Consider the following 24,871-nt stretch of genomic DNA (forward strand, 5'->3'; position numbering starts at 1 on the left):
AAAGCAAAGCCGTGCGCCTAAGAGGCAAATCTAGAACATGTTATAACATTGTTATTATTGGCTGGGGTCAGGGCTCTGCATCTTTCCTCTGCATCAGGAGTTGGGGTTTGTTTGGCGACACAGAGGGAGGCCCCTTATTGGATTCATATTGGCTGACAGCGGGAGGGGGAAAAAAAAAAAAAAAAAAAAAACAACAGCTGGGGCTGCTGCTACAAGGCGGGAGAAGAGTGTATCCTGGTGGCCGGAAAGAAAAGCAGCCAAGGCGGGAAGGTGTGGCTCATGACTTTGGAAGGTGGTGACTTTCTGGCTTTTCTCTGTATGTTTTAACACCGTGCACCTTCAGAAAAGGTCATTATTATTGGTGTTTAAAATAACATCCAACTTTGGTAGTCAGATTGTTTTTCTACTATTTGGGAGATATTCATAAACTTGGATTCCAAGACTAGAAGGTAAGTTTAGAAATTCCAAATGTGTGGGGGCGCCTGGGTAGCTCAGTCGGTTAAGCATCAGCCTTCGACTCAGGTCATGATATCATGGCTTGTGGGTTCGAGCCCCGCATCAGGCTCTCTGCTGTCAGCACAAAACCCGCTTAGGATCCTCTGTCTCCCTCTCTCTCTGCCCCTACCCCCCTCAAACATAAATAAAATATTAAAAAAAAAAAAAGGAAAGAAATTCCAAATGTGATAAAAATCAGTTTATACCAAAAAGGCAACTCCTTGCTCTGTCCTCATATTTCCTCCCTTTCTCCTCATCCCTTCCCAGAAACGATGGTCGGAGAAAAGGGAGGGGAGGCCAGTTTAGACAGCCAGTGTCCTTCCTCCTCTCAGTCGCCAATGCCAAGAGGGACCATCAGCTACACTGGCTACCTTGAATTTTCCATCCTCTGTATATGAAATCTCCTTCATCTTACTCTTTAAATTTATCCGTTTTCCTTGTCAGCAGGTTTTACCACTCAGAGAAAACATGGTAAGAGCTCAAACTCAACTCACTCCCTGAGATTCAGACACACCTGAGTCTCCTAGGGAGTGAGGTTTGATTCTCTGCCAAAGTCAAGGTACAATACTTCTGCACAGGGAAAGGATAAAGGGAATTTGGTTCTCATACCCCATGTCTGCACTATTTGTGCACAAACTTTGGTAAACACCTAAAGACAAAACAAAACACACAGTATGTGTCAGAACCCCGAATAACGTACTAACAAAGCCCCGCTAACTTTCTGGAAGCAACTACCTTTTATTTGCTGAGTCCTTCTCATAAAAGCATTTGCGGGATGCATTAGCAAACCCCCCAGAGTGCTGGAGGCTGCCCGGGGGATGTTCTGTTGGGAACAGCCCAGGACACAGCCATGGTAGACTTGTAGATGGGACCACTCGGCAGTGAGCAATGTGGTACCACTGAGTAGCCTCTAGTGCCCAGAGACTTGATGTTGAGTGACCTCGGTGGCGGGAATGCCAAACTGAGACTCACCGTGTGGAATCCTGAGAACTCTCCCCTGCTGTATGCCCACACTACATTTGACATTTGCTGCCACTCGGGCACCAGGAAGCCACAGAAGCTCACATGGGATAAAAATGAGGAGCTGCTGCACATTCACATCCCTTACCGGAAGAAACTCTGCCTTTCTCCCTGGTCACATGCAACCCTTGGGATCCAAGCTCCATTTTCATGATACCGCGCATATCCCGCCCTTTTGTTTTCCTTCCAAGCAACACCCATACTAATAAAGGCTAACCTTCATTGCATGCTTACCTCGTACCAGGGGCTTAACTCAATTAACCCTGTTGTGATCCTCATTTTAATGATGAGGAAATTGAGACTGGAGAATTAGCAAGCTGCCCAAGATCACAAAGCTAGAAAATAAGGATTTGAAGGCAGACTTTGAACTGCCCGAACTTACACCCTTAAACCGTTACATTATCCTTCCTCTGCTGTTGGGATATTGATCACATCAGGTTGACCTTGATACTCATTTGAAGTCTGAGTAAAAATGAGGGAAGAAAGGGGAGCCAGGATGGCCCTGGCTAGAGCCTTTGAGAACACAGGGTAACAGAGAAATCACTGCCCGCATCACATACCTTCCCTTAGCGTGGGACCTCTGCAGATCATCGACATCAGAATGACCTGGGAAGCTTGTTCAACAGCCTTCCTCCTGGGCTCCTCCCACAACCTGCTCGATCCGACTGCTAAGGCCGCTAAGGAGGTCCAAGGACCTCCGTGCTCAGTAAGCTCCCCAGGTGATTTTTCTATACACTAGCATCTGAGAACCGCATACTTACAGAACCACAAAATTCCTCTCAAATGATCTATGGAATAATATCTTCTGGCACTAGCTTTTGGGGGGGAGGTGGTTAAGGGAGGGATTGAAGAGGTATTTTTCCATGTTGGTCCAATGAAGCATAGATCTAGTGGCAACAAACACATTTCAAATGGAATTCATCGTCTGTTCCCTAACAAAACATTTTTAGGAAAGGAAAAGAAAACACACACACACACACACACACACACACCCAAAAAAACTGAGAGTTGGGGGGAAATTCAGTCGTTTACTCTAAGGATTTTTGGTTTGATGTGGTTTCTGCTGGTTTGATTTTGTTTCATTTGTGCATTTTGTTTTGAGTTTTTCCCCCCCCCCCGCCTTGGAAGTTTTTTTATGTTTTAGCCTGCAGGGCCCACATTTTTTAAAATATTCCTGCCTTGCAAATCTGAGAAAACCTGGGGCTGGTGATCCCACCGGAGTGCTGCCAGGATTCATTCTGGGGAGCTGCCCACAAGGTCTCCATGCCTAATGGGAGACAGGGTGGTGACATGACCACTGGTGAATAAACAGGTATGATCAGTCTCCTGGAGAAGGACTGTGTTTTAGAAATATTGCCATGGGAACATAGAATTCCAGATATGGCAAGAATTTTAAACATTATCCAGTGGAGCCACCGACTGTTAACAGACTGGAGACATGAGCCAGCACCAAGAACCCAGATTAGGGCTTCCTCTTCCCGGCGCAGGTTCTGGAAAGATCCCACCAGTATTCCCTGAAGGTATTCCTTCAGGTATTCCTTGATTCCACTAGTATTCCTTCACAATTTTATTTTATTTCTGCCTCACCTTTCCATCTGTGCTATTATTAACAGTTATTTTTTAATCAACTCCTGTTTTCACTCAAATTTATTCAAGAAGCAAACTTTGAATCAGTGCTATAAATGGAAGATCATATCAGCACCTCGGAAAAAAGAACCCGACCCTTCCCATCTGACCTCCCTGAAATTCAGGGACCAGGAGGATTTAGATAAGGAGGGACACTCTTGCTAAATTCTAGCAAGATACATCACCTGCCTGGGGCTCTAAGCCTGGGGCCTGCTCTCTCTTTGTCGAAGGAGTAGATGGGCAAGTGTCAGGGAGCTTCTAGAGTCAAACTATTGGTCAACTGAGACTTGTCTTGTTCGTCTGAGGATTAAAAGGAGAACTGAAAAGGGAGCATAATTTAAAATGTAATTTAAAGCCCACCCTATCTACCACTGTCTCCAGTCCACCAGTGGGACTGTTCTTTGGATAAGGATGCCCATGCTTCAGTTAAGGCCATGTTCCAGGTCCCACTGTCCCAGGCTACATCTTGGGCACTTATCCCCCTTGGCTGTTTCTGTGCTGCACAGAGACAGTAGACCCTGTCACACGACGGAATTGGCAACCGTCACTCCTTTCCAGCCAGAAGCATGACTAAAGAGGCAGTTTGCTCATTTCTTTTCTTTCCCTGATGGTGGCTATCACATTCCAAAGCAATGAAATGTACACAGGTGAGAGGTCTTAAACGATTCTTGTGCTCAAACATGTCTCCTGCTACTTACAAAACAAAGTACAGAGATCCCTTAGTCCAACATGGAAGGCCCTCTATAATGCACGATCCCAATATTCTTTTCACAGAATCAAAGTCCTTCAGAGCTTGAAAGGCGTTAGTTAGAGCCCTTCCATTCCAGTGGAGTCTCTAGCCAGCCCTCAGGACTTCCAGAATTGACCAGAGATCATGGCTCTCAGGCTCGCTGCTCATCAGAATCACCTGGGCACTCCTGGCTGAGCCCGGGACCCACTGAACTTGAATCTCAGGGGGTGGAACCAAGACATCACTAGATTTGAAAGTTTCCTGAGTGATTCTAATGTGGAGCCCAGAGAACAGCTACCTCTTACCTATGGAAACATGTTCTCCAGGGCTGGGATCTGGAAATCTGTATTCTAAATAAACATGCAGGAGATTATAATGTGAAACCCATTTTGAGAACAGGACTAGTCCAACTTTCGTAGCCTATCGATTAAGAAACCGAAGCCCCAAGTTGCTAAATCACAGCCTCTACCAAAAACTCGTTAAGCGGCAGAACTGAAAGCAGCGTCCGGGGCCAGATTCACTGCCCCGTGTTCTCGCCCTGATGCGCGGGGGCTAACCTTTTCTCCAGCTTTCATATACACCTTCTCCTCCAGCCAGGCCCATCTGTCCACTGGCCCCTAAGTACCTCCTGGCTTTTGTCATGTTGGCACCGCTGCTTGGGCCTGGAATAGTCACGCTATTTGTTCCAGTTTAACGAAGTCCTGGTTTGGCTTGCTTTAAGACTATTCCCACATCCCGCATAGGCTTTCTTAGCCACCACTCCAACACACGCCACCTCTCCCTTCTCTCCACCCCTGTAGCATTTACAGTCACAGTTTAGCATTGAGTTATTCTGAAATGACACAGGAAAGAAATTCCCAGAGGGCAGAGACCATGGCTTATGTTCTTCTCATATACGCCCAGTGCACTCAAAATGAGCACTCAACAAATGCTCCTCCATTCCCAGACAGCAAACCTCAAGACTCACTCAAGTATACCTTGTTGAAAATCACCTTTTGGGACACTTTCAAGAATCTGTTGCAAGAGGGGGAAAAAATCACTTTCTGTGTCTCTCTTTTATTTGTATTATTATTATTATTATTTCATTTTTTTAGTGGCCTTGAGTTTGTGTCATTTGCAATCAAGTGGCAGTGAACTTGATGCCAAAATACCTAACTTTCCAAGACCAGCGTGACACAGGCATAGATATTATGCAAGTCTTCTCTTGTGTGCTGTCTTTCAGCAAATGTCAGTGGCTTCTCAGAATAATGGACAGTCCCGCAGCACCTGCGTAAGTCCTGCTAGAACCCACTGGCTCTTAGAAATAAGCAGAAAATCCCCCTAATGCCTCAGAGAATAGAGGGAAACACAAATATGGCAGTTCTCGCCATTTACCTCTTTGGCACTTGGGCTCAGTTGACGTCTTCAAATCAAAAAAACACCAAAGCTTCCAACCCAAGTTCAGCTTTAAGATTTCTCATCAAGAAAACTCTCTGGTTTCTAATTGGTTTTATTAGAGCTTTACTAAGCTGTGTGGATATATTTTTTGTGCAAGTAAGTGGCAAAGGTATAAATTGCCTTATTTGTGGTCAACGCTGAGGATCTCATGCGGGTAGAAGTGGAAATTGGTACATTTGCAATTGTCTATCAGTTTCTCAAAGAAACCGATGGTAACCGTAGTTACCATGAAATCAGGCAATCCCCCTTTTAGGTGTATACCCAAGAGAAATGCAAATATACATTGTTTTAAATGTATATGTATAAGTTTTAAATACTCATAGCAGCATTATTCCGAAGAGCCAAAAGTGGAACAGACCTAAGTGTGTATCAATGAATCAATAAAAAAAATCGTGGTATACCCATACAATGGAACACTATTCAACTATACAAAGGAATGAAGTGTTGACACACACACATTCTGGACAAACCTGGAATACATTATGCTGTGTGATAGAAGCCAGTCACAAAAGACTACACAGTGTACAAGTCCATTCATATGAGATAGGCTTATCTAGAGACACAGAAGTAGATCAGTTGCCTAGCAGGAGACAGGGGCTAGGAGAAATAGGGCACGACTGCTAATTGGTACAGGGTTTCTTTTTCAAGAGGCGAAAATGGTCTAAAATCGATTGCAGTGATGGTTGCACATCTAAATAAACTAAAAAACCATTGAATTACACACGTTAAGTGGGCAAGTTGTAAGGTATGTGAGTTATATCCTAATAAAGCCATTACATTAAAAAATATGTATATTTAATGTGGAGGGTTCCAATCCCTCTGTATCTCTGTTAGTTACTAGCTGTGTAATCTTGAGCAACTCATTTAACCTCTCTAAACCTGTTTCCTCATCTGTAAAACGGGCCCCAGTTATTGTAAAAATTAAAGTAATCCATATGGAGGGATTAAGCTTATAGTAAGCCCTCAGTAAATGTTAGCTATGTTTGCTATTATTTCCTAACTCCTAGAGAAGACTGTTAATCTGAGATCCTCCTGCATGAACCCCAATTGAATTCTGTATAAGCCACAGAAATGACATAAGAAAGGGGACTCCAAAATAAGAGGAAATCTTCCCTAGAATCATTCTCTCCCTCTGTATTTCAACCAGATCCCGCTGTCTCCTTGCCCCCAAACCCCACCAACCATGTGAAACAGGACTTCAAAGACCTTTCCCCCCACCCTCTGCCTAATTACCACCCAGAGGACTGCTCGTTCAGTTGCTTCTAGAACTTCAGGAGGCTTGGAAGAACTAACCAAGAGAAGAAGTGTGTTCAGTTACAGCAACGGGTAGAAGGCAATGAAAGAAGGCTAACCTGCCGGGTACACCTCACACATCTTCACAGGCTCAGAAAAATTCCATTCTGAAGGGCACTGAAGCTATTACTACCTGAAGCAACCAGCCAGTGAGAAATTCTACGCTGGGTCTCAGCTCAGCCAGCTTTGAAAAATATTACTGTTGAAAAATATCACCACGTAATTCAACCCTCCTCTCCTGCCTTCCCTCCTCTCTGAAGTCTTTCTGACCATTCCAGTCCCCAGGGATCACTCCCACCATTGAATTCCTATAGGATTAATGTGAAAACATAGAAAATCACCTAGGGCTGAGGCTGCCGCATTAGTGACTGCTCAAACACCATCTCCCAGCCGTCACTGGCGCTGGTCCCAAGGCTCCCACCAAACTCCACCCTGTGTTGTCATTTATCTTGTGACGTAGCCACGTCCCATCTCCCCAGCCCATCTATGAGCCAGGGAGAACAGGGGACCCTATGATTTACATCCTCACTCCCCAGTGCCCTGAGTTCCTCTGTAATGAGGTGGTCAATAAACATTTGTTTAAGAGGATAACTCCTATCCCCTCTTTTCTTGCAGAATAATGTCTGTGAATATGTGGAAGAAAGTAGCACTGTAAATATTATTCACCAGAAGGACCTAGTTTGCCATTTAGACTTCCAATCAAAGCCATATGAATGGATTGGAGGATTGAGCTTTAAAACAGCAGGAGTAGAGCAAAGTTGTGCTTAATAAAGGGCAAGATGTACTCAAGGAAAGTTGATAGCTAACCTAGTTGACCCAGTCCTCCCCCAGCCTGCATCCAGCCGCGATTATGAATCCAGAGCTGATTCTCTGAGGAATCAGGGTAGCGAGCATTATAGAGGAACAGCCAAAGATAGGTTGTGGAGTCTGAGGGAAGCAGTCTGCATCACAGTCCTACTTGGTTCCAGTTGAGCATGTAACAGAGCGACCCTGATCTTCCGTTCCCTTGCCTAGCACTTGTGGGATAATGAAATTGACAGCTTAGTACCCTTATGAGGTGAAAGGCACAATGCTCAGTTGATGGAAATTATAATTACTACAGTGCCTTAACCAGGAAATGTTGGAAGTGCCAGGATACCGGAATATACTGTACCTTGCCCCAATCCTTCCTCAGTCACTTACTAAGCTGAGTTATCTTGGGTAACTTAGAACTTCCTTACCTGTGAAGCACTTAGTGCCTGTGCCAAAGACCACTAGCTTTTCATCAAATATTCCAGTCCCTCTTCTTCTTCCAGGATACTCAGGTAGGCTGCCTGTGCCAGTCATCCTTGAACTCAAGGATGCCCGTGAGACTCCTTAATATACGTCTATATATCAGCTTTTGATAAAGATTAAACAAAATCATACATATACAACTCCTGAGTCATAATAGCTCATTAGTGGTTAATTCCTTTCCATTCATAGCTCTGCTAGCTACCACCTGAAAATACACCAATAAAACCTTTTTTCTTTTTTTTTTTTGGCTTTAGAGTGAGAGTTTTCTAGGAATATTTAAAAGTACAGACTGAGGGTGGGGGGCACCAGGGTGGCTCAGTCAGTTAAGCGTCTGACTTTTTGTTTCAGCTCAGGTCACGATTTCTCGATTTGTGGGTTCAAGCTCCACATGAGGCTCCACTTGGGATTCTCCCTTTGCCCCTCCTCCATTCATTCCCCCTCCAAAAAAATAAATAAACTTAAAAATAAAATAAAATATAAAATAAAATAATAAAATGTAACCCTGACCAGAGGCTGCCAGCAAAACTGTCTTCCACATCTGAGCACATCCTACCCACAGTGGGGCACAGCCAGAGATGGGGACGGCCCGTGGAGTGAGGGGAGCTAGATGAGGGGGCCAGCCGGAGGATGGAGGGATGGGGTTAACAAATGGGTGAGAGAGAAGCCAGGGGTAAGGCCAGCATCATGAACACAGAACATGACTTTGTAAGGCAGGAAATCATCATCAGTTATTCCAGGCAAAAACAATGACAAAGATTTGCAGAAAAGTACAGTATCAGTTGGTATCAGTCACTGCTATTTAATGAGAGATGAACTTAAAATAGACTGGACTGACATTTCTGGGAGGTGGGGACTAAGGCCAAACGTTCCTTTTGGACACAACTGAGAAGTGCCTCTGGGCCTAGCTCCTGCTCTGGGCACCCCTGGGCTGCTGCCATGGTCTGTGTGTGGATGCGCTGAGTGGCCCTGGCCAGGGTGGCATCCAGACACATGGGCACACCAGGCATCCCAAGAATCCGGAGTCACTTCTGACTGATATTCTTTCCATCCAGCATCATGGGTAAGAGGCGGCATTGGAAAGAGATGTTTTATTTTCAAAATTCCATTGGGAGGCGCTGTCTTCTCTGGCTACACGTAATGATCCGAATTACGTGGGGCACTATTTCCAATGTTTCCAGTGACGTCTTAACGCTTAGCTGTTGCCCGGTGAGCCTGCCCCTTAACTGGGCCCTTCTGAGCGACCTCCTCATTTTGATCCATCCTTCCTCTTTCTCACTGGAAATGCATCTCCTTTCAGGACAAGGCGCCTTTTACATCTCTCTCTCCATGGCTGATGGAGATATCTGTGAGATAGAGAAAAACAACCTTAATTTAGAAAGCTCACCATGGCTAGACCTCTTCTGTAATTTATAATAATTTGAGTCTCTCTCTGTGGTCTCTCAGTATTGCAAAACTAAATGGGACTGAAAATATACATATAATTAATAAAATGTCATTCTTTACCCTTCTGCTCCCTCAAAAAAAAAAAATAAATAAATTACCTGACCTTCAAAACATGTCTGCATCTCACTTCGTTAAGGGTCGTTTTTGTGTTTTCTTTGGGTGGAAGACGGATGGTGTAGCCCAAGCTGTCACTCAAAGTCTCTGGGTTAAAAGGTCTCCATTTATTTACCTTGGGTGCTCATATTAACTAGTTAAATGGCTGAATAGCAGTCAATGACTGAGGAAAACAGATATCTGAGAAGTAAAACATTTGGTCCTTGAAAAATTACAGAAGTTCTTTGGTGGGGTTTATTATTCCCTAATTATTGACTAAGCATAAGAAGTTGTATATTTTCCTAGCTTTGAAAACAATAAATCATGCGAAGCTCCACACATTATTCTAAATAGCTGTTAGAAATCGCTCTGTAGACCTACCAAAAACACAGGCTTCGAGGAGCTTTTATTGTCCAACTACTGACATCCTAGAGATGTCAAAGTCTGACATCGTACCCGCGCTCCCCTCAAGCACATGCGCATGGGGCAATAGCACAGCCATGAGGGGGGTGAGTCACGGGGACTCTATGGATGGGGGAGGAGCTTCCGACACGTTAACGAGGCCAGAAGCCACTCTTTAAAAGCAAATTCACCAGCTGCTATCCCAGCATGGGTTGCCTCCCCAACTTCCTCACATCTGTCACTAATGCCACCGGTCTCTCAAACAAGAAATCTGTCATCATCAGCCCCTCTCTGGCCTTTCAGCCCCTCTATGCAACCTGTGACCAAGCCTGTCATCCCTACTCAGAACCTCTCTCAATGCACCTCTTCTCTTCCACAGGGAATAATTCCTTAAGTCTCCACTAGCACAAGGCAATGCTGTTGCCAGGATAGCTCGCACCGACACCCCAACCTTCACCACCTACCAACACACTTCTGGTCTGCCCTCAAGGACAAGGGCTGTTGGCAAAGGATTTGCTCCAGAGGCAAATGGGCAGGAACAGGGCCCTGCCAACACCTTGATTGTTTACTTCTGGCCTCCAGATCTGAGAGAATAAATTTCTGCTGTTTTAAGCCACCCAGTTTGTGATACTTTGTTGCCACAGCCGCAGAAGCCAATACAAGGGCACAGAGAACTATCCAGATAATTAACAGCTTGCCTAAAATAAGTAACTGAGGCTACAATTCGCTTGAAAGGCTAAATCAGCTCCATATCTACTTTGTTCTCTGTTTTACTTCGGATATGTATAGGGATATGCGATAGCCCCCATGCAATTAATGATAATGATGATCACTATTTTTACCATTTTACCCACCATTTGTTAGGTGACAAGCTCTGGTGACATCCACAGATTATTCCACTGTGTTTTCTATCAGGCAGCCACCATTTTCAACCCTACCTCTCCAAGATCTTAGCCTGTAACAAAGGCAACCTAAAAATAAATTCAGTGTATTCCTCCAGACATTTATATAACCGTTTTCACTAGCAGCATCTAACCTATACAAATTCTGCTTTTCTGTCCATGTATTTCTCATACCAGTACCGGGGGTTCCAGTAAGTCCCCTGACGTGCATTTTTCAGTTGGAGTTTCTGCTCTTGCCTTTGGTCCCCACTGAGGGAACATGGGTCTCTCCTCCAGGGACAGCCCAGCCCCAGGATCACATGCCGTTTGGGGGTCTTCTTTCCTAATAGAGTCCTGGTGCTCCACACCAAGCAATCACCTTCTTTTCTAGGACCTCTCGCTCAAAAAAAAAAAAAAAAAAAAAAAGGATCCGAGGAGACATCTGATAAAGAAAGCCCACACCGTCCTGGTTTGTTGCCTGGCCATTTCTGCAAATGGCACTGTTGTGGCAGGAAATTTCAAACAGATGCCCCTCGACCCTCAGTGCCCCCAAGGTGACTGATCGTAAGGTCAGCACGTGGACCCTTCATTTGGGCAGAGCCAAAGCCAGGGTGTTTTAATTGGTGGCGTCGTCTGTTACAGCTGCAATCCATTAGGGGCAAATGCTTTTCAAAGAAAGCTTTTCTTCTGCCCTTGTTTTTGTTGCTCTTACCCTGCCTGGACACTTGCAGGGGGGAATGCAAACTTATTACCAGTGTCAGGTAAGCGAACAAAATCTCTTTTATGATTCAATGACAATAGGATATTGCAGTTATATCAGTCAGGAAGAATGAGACATCCAGGGAACTTCCAGGAGGAGGAGGCAGAGGTAGAAATCTATGCTAATCACAAACGTGATCTTTAACGCCAGACTTCGAAACAAGGATTCCCACCCCCACCCCCCCCCCGACCCCCGCTTTTTTTCCTCCTAAATTTACTAACAGAATTACCGGACAACAAGAGCACCATGCTTGTGTTTTTCTACATCAGTTTCTCCTCGGGTGAGGGAGAGACTTTGGTGGGCTAGTTTATAACAAACATACCAGAACTGTACAGCTAAACAAGTCTGCTACCTTCCAAGAATTTATGTTGGGAGATGCAACCCTCATTGCAGCAATGCCAGAATTTTATTCAAAAATGTCTTGGCACTTCTCTCTGGAGAATGGCTTCAGAGTTGGTTCTGAACCAGTCACATGAAAAGCAGTGACAGTGCCTCACATGCAACCACAGTTTGGGGGCCAAAAACAGCATTGTCCCGTTGGTCGTTCCTTATACTTACTACCCCAGTGGTTCTCAACCAGGGGGGGATTTTGCCACCCTGGGAACCTTTGTCAATGTCTGGAGACATATTTGGTTGTCACCCTTGGGGAGAAGGGTGCTCCTGGCATCCTGTGGGTAGAGGCCAGGGATGCTGCTAAACCTCCTACACTGCACAGGGCAGACCCCACAGCAAAGAATGATCCAGCCCCTACGTCAAATGTCAACAGTGCTGCAACTGAGAAACCCTGGTGGCAAATCCTCCCTTGGAAGATGCAGGTGTTAATCAATCCTGAGCCTTCTGATAGCAGATTTAACAGTTCAACCGCATTTTGAACTAAAGCACCGTCGTCAGAAAAAAGGTTCGGTTTCCCCAAAGGAGAATTTAGAGGAGAAACCACCCATTTGATCTCTCTGCTCACTGTCTTTCTTATCAAAAATGTCACATGCGCTCAGGGGTATCTTTCTGAGATACTTCAATTACATTGTCTCCCAGGCTGGAGGTTTTCAGATGCCTTTTTATTTGAAGCTGCTAAATCTCTTCTCAAAATGATATTGTAGTTATCTGGAACCTAATATAAGAAAAAAAATTGTAGAGGTACTCTACTTGTAGAAAGGGTAAAAAGCGGGGGGCGGAGGGGGGGCTGGAACATTCCAGGTACAGCACCAGCCTTAGTCATCACCACCCCTCCCTTCCCTCCCGTCCGCTAGGACTCTAAGAGAGTTACTGTGAAAACCACCATCCAGGAGCTGAGTTGTGAACAGGGCATAACTGCATGGACCAGGACACCTCACATGCTTGTACGCTGATCCAACAAGACAGTCTGACCCTTTGACCCCAAGATATATCCCCTCAAAATGTTTCTGTCACGTCGACTTATCTACCAGGTTCTGAAAACAGCAGGATTGACTTGATGATTTCTATTATAACTAATTAGAAAATCACTTATGTGAATAATACATAAGTATAATTTATAAGCGGTGGAAGTAACCACAAAGCAGGTGATTTTATTTAAAAAAAAATCTATCATTTCATCACGCCTTAGGCACTTCTCTGCCCTCCTGACACCCACCTTCAGTGTGCAGAAAATAATGCCTTGCTTACAAAGCAAAAATTAGAAACTTTTATTCTAATTTGCCATTTGGAGTCTAGGAAATCTGATGGCTTAAGGCCAAGATTGCATTCTACGCTCCTAATTGTATGGGATGCTCATCTTTCTTCCAAATAGTCAAAAGCTGCATCAGCTGAAATGATGTATCTAAAATTGTAAAAAGAGTTTGGATTTAAACGCCAAAACATCAATAAAGAAATGCATAGAGAAAAATCATTCCCAAGTACACCACGAGCCCCATCCAGCTGGGAAGTTCTCAAAAACGCTACTTTCCACTGGAGAAAAAAATGCCCCAATTCTGCCTATGGCAACCAGCCTACAGGATAGCTCCCAATGACCCCCACCTCTGGGTATTCACACTCTTGTGCAGTCCCCTCTCACGCGGTACCAGGGCTGAGTCGGCACGACCAATAACATATGGCAGAAGTGATGACTTGTCACTTCTGAGGAAGCTGGCTGCCATGTTGTGAGCTGTCTTATGGGGAGGTCCACATGGCAAGGGACTGAGGGAGGTCTCTAGCCGGCAGCCAGTGAGGAAATGAGGATCTCAGTTTAGGAGTCTGCAAAGAACCGAGGCCTGCCAACAACCGTGTGAATGGGCTTGAAGCAGACCCTTCAGCTGAGGCTGTATCCCCAGTCAGTAACTTGACAGCCCGTAAGGCACCATGAGCCAAAACCATACAACCAAGCCACTAGTGGATTCCTGGCCCTCGGAAACTTTGCGAGATAATAAATGTTTGTTCTTTTGAGCTGCTAAGTTTTGGGGTATTTTGTTATACAGCCTTAACCATATCCTCAGCCCCAAGAGGCACCAATCACAAAGACTGAGGTTCATAAGACACCTGAAGGTGAGGTCAAAGGCATGAAACGGATCGGGGAACTCCAACTCTGAGCATAAATCAGAGGGCAGAAGTCTAGCTGAGATTCCAGTTATCATCACAGAAAGGGATAAAGAGGACAGTGGTAGAAAGTGACTGTGAGTTTCTAGAACCAGCTTTGTTAGTTTTATCTTCTATTTCCATGAAGTGATCAATACATAACACAAAAAGGGTCTGTGGACTTTTCACTGAGCCAACAAAAAAGAATGAATGGAGAAAATGGACTTCTACTCTATAGCCAAGTTTTGAGGGCTGGAGGAATCCTAGGACAAAGAAAAAGCTGAAGCTCTGGGACCTCGTGCATGAAAGGAAAAAGAGACCTATGGACACAATAGGAGCCTAGAATGGGAGCTGAGAGATTAACTCATTGAATCATTCATTAAATAACTTTAAATGAGCATCTAGTATATTCTAGACAGTGTGCCAGGAATGGTAATAACTGCACAATATCATGATAAATAGTTAGATAGAGTTATGCATTGAATACCACAGAAACCAAGTGAAAACCCATTTAAATCATAAATGGGGGAGAGAGATCAGACAAGGCTTTCCAGAGTAAATGGGATGTGATGTGAGTTGTGATGAACTAATTAACTAGAAGAACACTCAGAGAAAAGCATCCATGGCATGTAACACATACAAAGGCACAGAAATGATCAACATTGTGGTATCCTGGGAGAACTGCAGACAATATAGTATACTTGGAGGGACAAATATATTCAGGAGGGTTGTATAAAATGAAGATAAAGAGGTAACAGGGACAAAATCATGAAGGCACTTATGGATGAAAGCTGGAAACTGACCTCTATAGCTAACCACTGAAAAATTTTCAATACGCATTACTAGGATACATCACCGAACAAGAAAAATGTAGTCCTGCCCTCGCTGCACTGATAGTTCTGAAAGGAAAAAAAAAAAAAGCATTAATGAGGGGCGCCTGGTTGGTTCAGTCGGTTAAGAGTTTGACTCTTGGTTTCAGCTCATGTCATGATCTTACGGTTCGTGAGTTTGAGCCCTGCATCGGGCTCTGCGCTGGCAGCTCGGAGCCTGCTTGGGCTTCTCTCTCTTTCCCTCTCTCTCTGCCCCTCCCCTGCTCACGTGCTATCTCCGTATCTTTCAAAATAAATAAATAAACTTTAAAAAAATTTTAATGCATTAATGAATTGGTGTCATAGGTAGATTCCTTTAGCAGTTCTGTGGGGGAATGGATGGGTAAGGGAAGGGGGAGGTAGATAAAGAGTTTCCCAAATGCATTTCCAAAGACATCTTCATATTCCATCCTCCCCACCAGCCTCACCCTGCCTTCATATTTGCCAAACATATTTGGAAAAATTCTACTTGTAGGATAACAGTTGTGTAAGCCCCAAGCAAGAATCTTCCAAACCTAACCTTCTAAGCGACTTTTCTCTTTTCTCCATGGCAAGAAGGACTTACTAAATGTCAGAATTGAGTAAGACCCAGGGGATTATCCACTCTGCTCTGTGCATGTTACAAACATGGAAGCTGAGGCCCAGAGAAGGAAAGGACTCCCTCCAAGTTCTCAAGGCTGGTTGCGACAGAACCAGCTGGACCTCAAGTCTCCCAGTTTCCATGTCGGTGATTTTGCCACCACATCTCACTAATACCATCATCCTTCAACTATGTATGCTTCAGCAGCCTACAAGAGCAGCGTGCAAAAAAAAAAAAAAAAAAAAAAAAATAGCTCAGAGCATGGCAGAGATTTTAGCCTCAACTGAAATGCCAATGGCTTCATTCGGCAGCTGTCCTGATCCCGCTAAGCTGTTTTCCCTACTCAATTAGACAGAGCACTGGGGGAAGATTGGGCAGAGAAATTCTCTAGGGTCCCATCTGTTAATAAAAGCCACTGGCAGATTTTCCACAGTATGACGAATGATCAAAGATTTCTTCCCCCTTTCTTTATCACCTTCTTCTTTCAAGGCAACATTAGCCCAAATTACAAGTAAGAAATAGTACAATCTATTTTAAAATGGAAACTAAACAGTCAAAAGGGAACGGATAGGCCTAATCACTTAGCTTCAAATTCTGATGCCAAGAAGCATCCATTTTTCAAGAGGGAAGAGTATCTCATTTGGGACAATTCTAGCAAATTGTGTGAGCTCCGTGTCGGTTTAGTCCCTCCCAGCCATGTTTCAATTGCCTGCTGTTGAACATACATGCAGGGTCTGAGGTCCTTCAGGCCCTGGATGCATCAGTGACTGGCAAATTAACAGCCTGTGTCTATATTGACATTCGTGTTCTCAACTTAATGGTTAATTTATTTAATGAACAGCTTCTGTCCTCATTAAGAAGGAAGGATGTCAAAAGTATATTGGACTGAGCAGTACGACAAATAGGTGATGAGGTTCTTTCCTTGCTCCCAGGGTTAATTGTTTGCATCTCATTTATTTCATAAATATCTGCTTTTGAGTACCTACTATGTGAGTGACTGGTCCCAGCCTAGGTCTGCAGCTTCCAGCCAAAAGGCTCTCCTTCCACCCAAAAGAGCTCAAGCTCAATGGGTAGGTCATATAAGCCAGTTCACAGGGACCCAACAATGAGATGAATGCCCTGAAGCTCTTTGGGTCAAGTGAAGATGGTTGAATCCAGCCATTCGGTTGAGGACTGAAATATGAACCCAAGCACCAATCTATGCATTTGCTGAGTGCTGGTAGATATTAGCCCCTCTATTATCGGACAATAACAGAGGCCAAAAAAAAGTCTACACAACAAGGATAGAACCAAGAATTCCCATCCCAAATAACAGAGGCAAAATTCTGTTAAGCATAGAGAGAACCAACAGTTATCTCCAAGTGAGATTTTGCAACACTAAAATCAGGACAAAGTTGCTCTTGCTCCCTCCTTTGTGTTGACGGAGCATGCTCTCAGCTGCTCCAGTGCTGGTCGCTTTCTGCCTCTTACCACAGCTATCTGCAGATATGTCTATCTCCCTACTCCATAGTAAGTTTATGAGAATCCTCAGTCCCTGATGCGTAAGCTACTACCTAGGTATGCTGACCTCTAAATTAATTAGTTGCCTTGAAGTGAAATTCCAAAATAAGGGATGTTTTCTTATCATGAGTACCACCCCCCCACCCCTCACTTAAGACCACAAGTATGGAAAGAAGTGGTTAAAAATGCAGATCCTGGGGGTGCCTGGATGGCTCAGTCAGTTAAGCATCCAACTTTGGCTCAGGTCATGATCTCACAGTTCGTGGGTTTGAGCCCCGTGTCGGGCTCCATGCTGACAGCTCAGAGCCTAGAGCCTGCTTTGAATTCTGTGTTTCCCTCTCTCTCTGCCCCTCACCCACTCGCTCCTCTCTCTCTCTCTCTCTCTCAAAAATAAATATTTTTAAAAAATTTTTAATGCAGATCCTGGAGCCCCACTGTCTGTTTTTAGATCTTTGCTGGCACTTAACTAGCTCTGTAACCTTGGGACAAGTTCCTAATCCACACTGGGCACCAGTTTCATCATCTATAAAATGAGCATAGAAATAATACTTCCTAGCATTGTTGTGAGGTTTGCTACATGTATTAATATATGGAAAAGATTTCAGGAGAAAAAAAAACAGAGTGAGGAAATTTTGCCAAATTTGTCCTACCCGGGGGCAAAAAAAAAAAAAAAGAGATGTCCTAGGAAAACTGCTTCCTATTATAAGTGGATTTGCCATTTCCAGAAAGTTACCCATTTTGGGGTATGAGCCACATGGCAGGTAAGTTTCAGTCCCATGCTTTAAAAGGTTTTCTCTTAACTTCCCTGTGTTAAAGAGAAATCCTAACAAAGACCAAGCAGTTGCTGCATAGCTCAGTGATTCATACCTGTAAAAAGTGAGAATTGAAGGAAAACCAACGGCCTCAATAATATTTTGAGTCTCTCGTTAGGCTACTCTCGACATTTTAAAATAGGTATTGTGGGGGCGCCTGGGTGGCTCAGTCGGTTAAGCGGCCGACTTCGGCTCAGGTCATGATCTCACGGTCTGTGAGTTCGAGCCCCGCGTCGGGCTCTGTGCTGACCGCTCAGAGCCTGGAGCCTGTTTCAGATTCTGTGTCTCCCTCTCTCTCTGACCCTCCCCCGTTCATGCTCTGTCTCTCTCTGTCTCAAAAAAATAAATAAATGTTAAAAAAAATTTTAAAAAAATAATAATAAAATAGGTATCGTGTGGGGCCACCTGAGTGGCTCAGTCGGTTGAGCCTCAGACTCGTGATTGCAGCTCAGGTCATGATCCCAGGGTCAAGCCCCTTGCTCAGTGCTGAGCATGGAGCCTGCTTATGAGTCTCTCTCTCCCTCTCCCTCTACCTCTTTCCCCCCTCCCCCTCTAAAATAAAAAGAAATTTAAAAAAAAAAATAGGTATTGCATGGAGGAGACCGTGAACCCATGGAAGTAGAAACAGTATCTTTTTATCTTTGCTGGTACATCACCCAGTACGGTGTCAAACACACAGAAGATACTCAAGAAATGTTTCATAAATGAATAGCTCATTTTACTTTGAGTCACATCTTCTATATATTTCCTTGATATAAACAAAGCTATGAATTACATTGATTGTGTGTGTGTGTCTAATTCCTCTGCCTTTTATCAAAGTCTGTATAGAAAGAGAACAAAAGGTTCCAAAGAGACCATAATGGACATTGTGGACTGAGCTGTAGGCCCAAGTCTACCTATGAACAGAAGCAGCTTTCCGGGCACAACTTTGCCCCTGGGTAGGACAAAGAACTGAACATTTTATTTTCTAATTTCCGGCAATGATTTCAGAACCCAAACTTATGAATTGTGCACCTAACATTTATAACTATTTCTAGCCCACTTGGCACTGGTAATTCCAAATAAAATGCATCAGGGAGCAAATGACCCTAATCTCGTCTACAATGACATAACACCCACAGGACAGATCTAAAGCAACATCGTTACAGCAAACTTATCCTCCCTTATAACCAAGACCCTCCTGGCTTCTTCATGCCTTAGCTTAAAGATGTGGAAAACTCCCTTCTCATTCTTTCTGTAGCTGCTGTTGGTGGGAAAGAGGAAAATGCATGAGATCACTTTTCTTTATACAAGTAACAAAAACTCATCCAAATCTTTTTCACTTTGGTTGAATTCTCTGGCTTCCTCCTGGGTGTTATCTTTGATAACCCAGGTGCTACAAAAGACTGTTAATTAGGTATGCAGAGTGGGTCAAGTATGTTCCCAAACTGTATTAATTTGGGAAGGAGGAAATTTGGGAAGAATGCTAAGTGACAAAATACCATATGTAGTTGAACCCATGAACACAAGGTTGGAATAGGTTTAAAGAGATACTGTTTACAATTTTTTCCTTCTTCCTAAATATTTAGGAGTAAGAAAGGAATTTTAGCAAAAGGCTAAAGAGAAAAGTTTAATTTTAGGCCATTTTAGTTGACCAGAAAGCCTACACTTTTGTCTAGATTACAAGAGGGAGAGAACTCCCTTACTTGAAGAAAGCAATTAAGAGAAAGGGGTATTAAGAGTGGTCCTGTGAGAAATAGAAAATGAAAAATAAAGTCCTTGCAGGTTTAACATCAGACCACGATTTTAGCTTAGTTATGCTAAAGGACACATGACAGATGTAGATGAGAGTCCTGTATTTTCTCTGAAGTTAATTTTCTTCAGTTGTATTGCCCTTTTTAAAATAAATAGATCATGTTTTTTGTCCAGTGTTTTAGCTCAGAAACTCCCACTGATGTCACCAGAGAAACTCCCTTACCTAGGCTGCTCAGAACATATATAACTCTACTGCCACCTGATGGCAACATGTGGAAATTGCAGGGGCAGATCTTTCAACCCAAAACTCTTCCAAGACTTTAAATCTACAGAACAAAGACAGTTTTGTAATTTCACAGAGATTACAGTTTTGACTAACACAAATGCACATGAGAAAATGTCATGAAAAAAAAAAACTGAGTAAAAGCATAAAGGAGGCAAAAGATTCCAGTCTTGGTAAAATTACCAATAAAAACAATCTCTGCTACACTGTTACCATGTTAACTCTTATGCTTTTTTCTCCTATGGCAGACATATTTCCAGGATATTGGAACAATTCCTTGAATAGTGGTTTAGACAATTGCATTGGTCAGCTTAATAGTACAAATGCTGTAAGAAAGAAACCCAAAATGATAAGGACCAGGATATGGATACTTGATAATATTAAGAATTATTATCAATTTTCTTAGGTCTGTAACAGTATGTTGGGGGTTGTTTTTTTTAAGTCCTTAAATTTCTGAGAGGAATAAGGAGATGGCGGGGGGGGGGGGGGGGGCGGGTAATCAGGTAGATCGCCAAGAGCTGGTGTGGTTGTTTCAAGATTATCAGGGATCTCTTATTGATCAGTCTCATGGTCCAAGAGAGCACAGCCACCACCAGTGTTATCTCTTCCCCCATTGCATGTATTACTTCTGCTCACTTCCCATTGCCTGACGTTCTAGTCACCTGGCCACCTCTAAAGGTCAACTGGGAAATGTAGTCTTTAAGTAGGTGATCGTGTATTCAACTAAAAATGCTATTATGATGCAATTCCATTATAAAGATGAAAGGAAAGCTGGTAGGCTCCACATCACCTTGATTCTCTCCTTTAATCTACTCTAAATGCTTTTAAATATGGGTTGCTTTGAAGGAAGACTAGGAAACTGTCTCAAAATAAAAGGGGCTAAGGAGATAGGACAACTGCATGCCAAGCATGATATGAAATTTTATCTTGCTATAAAGAACACCACTGGGACAACTGACAAAATAGGAATATGGCTTATAGATCAAATAATGGTATTGTGTTAATATTCTTTTTCTGCTTTTGATAACTGTACTACGGTTATGTAAGGGAACGCCCTTATTACTAACAAACACACACTGAAGAATATATGGGTAAAGAGGCATCAGGTCTGTAACTTTCTTAAAACAGTCGAGAGGGGGAGACAGGGAGGGAGAGATGGAGAGAGAAAGCAGAAGAGAGAAAACAAAATTGGTAAAATATTCCCATTTGGGGACTCAGGATGAAAGGGACCTGGGCAGACTTTTGTACTGTTCTTGCAACTTTACTCGAAGTCTGAGATTATGTCAAGATAAAAAGTTAAAAACAGCACTGCCTTAGTTCTAACTGAAACTAATTCATTAGATTTTTTTTTTGATGCAGTTCATTTGTAGGTTAGCCATTATATAACACTTTGGTTGAATTCAATTTCCAGAAAATTGGTAGACTTAGTTTCTGTATGTGATTTAATTTAAGTCTTTTCCCCCCCAGATATTAAAATAAACAGAGCTAAAATGGAGACATTATTTGCAGCATGACACATGGTAAGAAGAGGCCACCTTCATGCACAGTTATAGATCTCCATGAGACATAGTCAGGGATCCAAAGGAAGCAGCAAGGAGTCTTCCTGGCCCAGGATCAGGTGAAGACACTCTGCATCAGCCTCTCCCTCTGCTAGAATTAGGAGAGACCCCAAATTCCTGTCCATCTATGCTCGGGCATACATCACCAAGACAGCAACAAGCTGTGAGTTTCCATTTCGGGAACACTGCAGAACCTCAGGTCCTCCTGGATCTTAACCCAAATTCTGCATCCAAAGTCTTATACCTTGCCCTTGTCAGAGCAGACAAAGCCAGATCAGTACCCACGTGCTCCTGAGTAGCACACCAGCATCCAGTATTACAGAAAGCCAACCTCTCCACGCGGTCACTCTCCAAACAGTAAAAACCCTAAGACATCTGGTCCCGCAAATCTCCTGGAGAAACACGCCTCGCACTGGATCTATCACAAGCAGGGTAACCTGCTGGCTCTTCCCCTGTTCCTAATGGTGACATCCACCTATTTTCTTGTGGGGCAGAAAATGTCATTCAAACAGAAACATACCTAATTCTGGAATTCCAACAGTCAGCACTGGTCCTTGTCTAGGCTCAGCTACGTTCCCATCTCTTTTTAAGCACCAAACAGCCACATAGATGCTTAGCTTGTCACATGCCCTTCTGAGCCTCCACCCTCACCCCAGTGGTTTTAATAGCTCCTATTAGCACTTCCCAAAGTGGGCACATCAAAGGAAGAACCAGGGGCCACGAGTGAGTGGAGACCCTGCCCTGCCTGTGAGCCAACATCCAGCTGTGTTTTGTCGTCGCAGGGAGAATCCCATCAGGCTTTGGGCAGCAAGGAGCACTGTTTTTGTTGAAGTCACTTATAAACAGGGCCCTGGAAGGTGTTGAAGTCACTTATAAACTCGGCTTTCTGCCCCTTTATGCCTAGCTGTACTCAAAGGGGAGAGCAAACTTATTAATTAAATGTTTTAATATTTACAGCTAATAACAATGCCCTGGATTTGCCAAGCAACATTCACACCTCCCGCACCCTTGGATTTGAAAAACACTTATTTCCAAATGCAGGTTTCCACAAATTGGGATTTTACTGATAGAGATGTTCAGATTCTTTAGATGTTGGTTGATTGGGTTGTTTGCTTGTTTGGTTGCTTTTTTTTTTAATGTTTATTTATTTTTAAGAGAGCGAGAAAGAGAGACAGAGCATGAGCAGGGGTGGGGACACAGAATCTGAAGCAGGCTCCAGGCTCTGAGCTGTCAGCACAGAGCCTGATGTGGGGCTCAAACCCATGAACCACGAGATCGTGACCTGAGTTGAAGTCAGAGGCTTAACCGACTGAGCCACCCAGGTGCCTGTTGTTTGGTTGATTCTTAACTGGAAAAGCCTTCTTAGGGATAAATTAAAGAGTATTTCTTCCTCAGTTGTCTCCATCTTTTTTTTTTTTTTTAAGAGAGAGAGAGAGCATGAGTGGGGGAAAGGGGCAGAGGGAGAGCGAGAGAGAACCTTAAGCAGGCTCTACACTCAGTGCAAAGCCCTAGAAGGAGCGCAATCTCACAACCCTGGGATCATGACCTGAGCTGACATCAAGAGTGGGACACTCGGGGCGCCTGGGTGGCGCAGTCGGTTAAGCGTCCGACTTCAGCCAGGTCACGATCTCGCGGTCCGTGAGTTCGAGCCCCGCGTCGGGCTCTGGGCTGATGGCTCAGAGCCTGGAGCCTGTTTCCGATTCTGTGTCTCCCTCTCTCTGCCCCTCCCCCGTTCATGCTCTGTCTGTCTCTCTCTGTCCCAAAAATAAATAAAAAAAAAAACGTTGAAAAAAAAAAATTAAAAAAAAAAAAAAAAAAGAGTGGGACACTCAATCGACTGAGCCACCTCGGCGGCCCATCCTCAGTTGCCTCCTTAAAGAGCCAGGCAGCTAGATTCAGCATCACCATAGACCCATGATCTAAAAAGTAGTAAATCATCTTGGAAGGACAAAGAGAACCTTTCATGTTCTAACCCTGAAAGCAGACGATTTCTACTTGCTATAGATCCTATTGTTCTGCTTTCGTTGGCTTCACGATTCCTATAATGACTCATAACAGCTGCAGCAGAAGTGAGGCATAGATTCTACTTGACCTTCCAAGCCCTCAGAAGCCAACACTCCATGCCAGGCCCCTGTTTTAATGAAACAGACTATTTCAAGCTGTTCTGATCATAAGCTACAACCCATTGGAGGCCGTGGCTATTTCCTTACCACTACACTTGCCTCTGGACCTGTCCATGGCCCTTTTCCCTGCATGACCGCTGATCTGACGAGAAACAAACAAAAACTGCCTTGGAGAAAAGCATGTGTTCCATTTCCTGACCTTGGCAGCTCTACTTTCTGCAGGACTCTTGGCACCACCGTTGAGCACATCTTTTCCCTCCACTGTAAATTTTTGTTGAAAAGGAGAAGAAAAGTTGCAGAAACAACTGAAACGTTGCATGTAAACAGCCTCTGAAATCAGTGAAGACAGAGAATTACTCTGGCTCCTCCTCCCTTTTTCCTCCTTCACAGAAGCTGCCAATAACCCTGGCCTGATTCTAACACATATAGGGACTGACTCTACCTCTACGTTTGAAGGGCATAATACCGCACGTCCCTACAACCCGGTGGTGAAGGGTTTAGAAACTGCCACACCCACACTGCAGCATACTTCCATTAAGATTGGCATATTCTCGGGGTGCCTGGGTGGCTCAGTCGGTTAAGCGTCCGACTTCAGCTCAGGTCACGATCTCGCGGTCCATGAGTTCGAGCCCCACGTCGGGCTCTGGGCTGATGGCTTGGAGCCTGGAGCCTGCTTCCGATTCTGTGTCTCCCTCTCTCTCTGCCCCTCCCCTGTTCATGCTCTGTCTCTCTCTGTCTCAAAAATAAATTAAAAAAACGTTAAAAAAATTAAAAAAAAAAAAAAAAGACTGGCATATTCTCATGCATGCGGAGAATGGTTCATGGGTGAGGCTGTGGTTTGCACAGCCTTCAGCTAAGTGCCTTTCACAGCCACACAGAAAACTGACATATTGGGTGTGGAATGGCCAGTCTGCACAAAGTCAGCCCTCTGTGGCTGACTTTTCACTTGGGCACATAGTTCGCACCTCAAGCAAAACACACAGCAGCCTGCCTAGCAAGCTATGATGTCACCAAAGGGGCCAAGTAATCAATCCTTTCTGGTACCATTTAGTATTTACCCGACATTTACCTGTGTAGCCTGGTGATTAATCCCAAGGACTCTGGTTTGAATCCCAGCTCTGCCAATGACTCGCCGTGTGACCTTGAGCAAAATACTTCATTCACTTCTTTGCACATCGATTTTTCCATCTGTAAAAGGAAACTACTTCATAAACTTGTGAGAACTCACTGAGTTAATACCCGGAGAGTATTTAGAACAAGCGCCTGGCACTTAGTAAACTCTCAATAAATGTCAACTGTGTCATGATGAGCTAATCTTAATAACTATTAACTGTTTTTATAAATTTTGGCCCTGGAAGAACCTGAATGAAGGGTCATTCATTGGCGGCTACTACCATGGGCCATCCCAAATGGAGAAGGGCATAGATCAA

General features: G+C 43.9%; 1 long non-coding RNA gene across 1 annotated transcript in view; it reads right to left on the bottom strand.

Moving 5' to 3' along the window:
* Positions 1–24,621, bottom strand: part of LOC132672091 (uncharacterized) — a 323,832-nt gene extending 299,211 nt beyond the window's left edge. The window contains exon 1 of the long non-coding RNA XR_009607358.2: positions 24,511–24,621. This is a non-coding gene — a long non-coding RNA (uncharacterized LOC132672091). The remainder of the gene's footprint in view (positions 1–24,510) is intronic.
* Between the last annotated feature and the right edge of the window lie 250 nt (positions 24,622–24,871).

The sequence above is a fragment of the Panthera onca genome, chromosome C1 (assembly GCF_046562875.1).
Source record: "Panthera onca isolate mPanOnc1 chromosome C1, mPanOnc1 haplotype 2, whole genome shotgun sequence".
Lineage (NCBI taxonomy): Eukaryota > Metazoa > Chordata > Mammalia > Carnivora > Felidae > Panthera > Panthera onca.